Source organism: Petromyzon marinus, unplaced genomic scaffold (genome assembly GCF_048934315.1).
Source record: "Petromyzon marinus isolate PM22_M1 ecotype Great Lakes invasive population unplaced genomic scaffold, UKy_Petmar_22M1.pri1.0 PM_G_Scaffold_29, whole genome shotgun sequence".
Lineage (NCBI taxonomy): Eukaryota > Metazoa > Chordata > Hyperoartia > Petromyzontiformes > Petromyzontidae > Petromyzon > Petromyzon marinus.
In genome coordinates this window covers 1,802,501-1,805,000 of record NW_027422861.1, presented here as the reverse complement: position 1 = coordinate 1,805,000, position 2,500 = coordinate 1,802,501, and positions in this window count along the sequence as shown.

Genomic DNA, 2,500 nt, shown 5'->3' with positions numbered 1-2,500 from the left:
TCACGGAGAGACCCCGTGAAACGCTAGAAGTGGGCGGGGATGTCTCTCTTGTGGCTCACGGGGCTGTTAGGGTGGCACAGAAATCCCTCGGAATGGGAAAACGGGTCATTTTCGTGTCGCCACATTGCATACGAACCGCATGAAACTTCCAGAGGCATTTGCAGCAGGAATGCATGTGCACTCAAAAAAGTGAATATTTCTCACGGATAGACCCCGTGATACGCTAGAAATTGGCGGGGATGTCTCTCTTGTGGCTCACGGGGCTGTTAGGGTGGCACAGAAATCCCTCGGAATGGGAAAACGGGTCATTTTCGTGTTGCCACATTGCGTACGAACCGCATGAAACTTCCAGAGGCATTTGCAGCAGGAATGCATGTGCACTCAAAAACTTCTATATGTTTCACGGATAGACCCCGTGAAACGCTAGAAATTGGCGGGGATGTGTCTCTTGTGGCTCACGGGGCTGTTAGGGTGGCACAGAACTCCCTCGGAATGGGAAAAGGGGTCATTTTCGTGTTGCCACATTGCATAGGAACGCCATGAAACTTCCAGAGGCATTTGCAGCAGAAAGGCACGTGCACTCAAAAATTTTAATATTTTTCACGCATAGACCCCGTCAAACGCTAGAAGTTGGCGGGGATGTCTCTCTTGTGGCTCACGGGGCTGTTAGGGTCGCACAGAAATGCCTCGGAATGGGAAAACGGGTCATTTTTGTGTGGCCACATTGCATAGGAACGGCATGAAACTTCCAGAGGCATTTGCAGCAGGAATGCATGTGCACTCAAAAACGTCTATATTTTTCACGGATAGACCCCGTGAAACGCTATAAATTGGCGGGGATGTCTCTCTTGTGGCTCACGGGCGCTGTTAGTTAGGGTCGCACAGAAATCCCTCGGAATGGGAAAAGGGGTCATTTTCGTGTTGCCACATTGCGTACGAACGGCATGAAACTTCCAGAGGCATCTGCAGCAGAAATGCATGTGCACTCAAAAACGTCTATATTTTTCACGGATAGACCCCGTGAAACGCTAGAAATTGGCGGGGATGTGTCTCTTGTGGCTCACGGGGCTGTTAGGGTCGCACAGAAATCCCTCGGAATGGGAAAACGGGTCATTTTCGTGTTGCCACAATTGGCATACGAACGGCATGAAACTTCCAGAGGCATTTGCAGCAGAAATGCATGTGCACTCAAAAACGTGAATATTTTTTCACGGATAGACCCCGTCAAACGCTCGAATTTGGCGGGGATGTTTCTCTTGTGGGTCACGGGGCTGTTCGGCTCGCACAGAACTCCCTTGGTCCACCTGATTCGTGCATACAGGCAGCAACTAAAACTCTGTAAACCTGCTGTGAGGACATCTAAACAGTGGACCAGTGAGGCTGTGGAAGATTTGCGGGCGTGCTTAGACTGTACTGACTGGGATATGTTCACGACTGCTACCAATAGTCTGGATGAACTCACAGAGGCTGTGTACATCAGCTTCTGTGAGGACTGCTGTATCCCAACACGTACCAGGGTGAACTTTAACAACAACAAGCCCTGGTTCTCAGCAAAGCTCAAAAGGTTGAGGTTGGAGAAGGAGGAAGCGTTTAGGAGTGGGGATAGAGACAGATTCAAGGAGTCGAAGAACAGGTTTAGCAAAGCGGTGAGAGAGGCTAAACGACTGTACTCAGAGACACTAAAACACCAGTTCTCTACTAACGACGCTGCTTCTGTCTGCCAAAGGGCTCAGGCACATCACCAACTACAAACCCAGAGCGCCCCACACCACTAACGACTCCCGCCTAGCCAACGACCTGAACGAGTTCTACCGTAGATTTGAAAGACAATTGGACTGTCCTGAACCACCCCTTCCCACCCAAGAGGCCCCATCCCCCACCCATACTACAGAAACGACTCTCTCCTTTCAGGAGGGAGAAGTTAATGGGCTTTTCAAGAGGCAGAATCCACGCAAAGCAGCCGGGCCGGACTCTGTCTCTCCAGCCACCCTCAGGCACTGCGCTGACCAGCTGTCTCCGGTGTTCACCAACATCTTTAACACCTCCCTGGAGACATGCCATGTACCAGCCTGTCTCAAGTCCTCCACCATCATCGCTGTGCCCAAAAAGCTAAGGCCAACAGGACTAAATGATTACAGACCGGTCGCCCTTACATCTGTGGTAATGAAGTCTTTTGAGCGCCTGCTCCTGGCACACCTCAAAGCCATCACAGACCCTCTCCTGGACCCCCTTCAGTTTGCCTACAGAGCCAACAGGTCTGTGGACGACGCAGTTAACATGGCCCTCCACTTCACCCTACAGCATGTGGACGCCCCAGCATCCTACGCCAGGATCCTGTTTGTGGACTTCAGCTCTGCCTTCAACACCATCATCCCTGCCCTGCTTCAGGACAAGCTCTTCCAGCTGAACGTGCCCTACTCCACCTGCAGGTGGATCACAGACTTCCTCTCTGACAGGAAGCAGTGCGTTAAGCCGGGAACAGAAGTCTCTGACTCCAGGT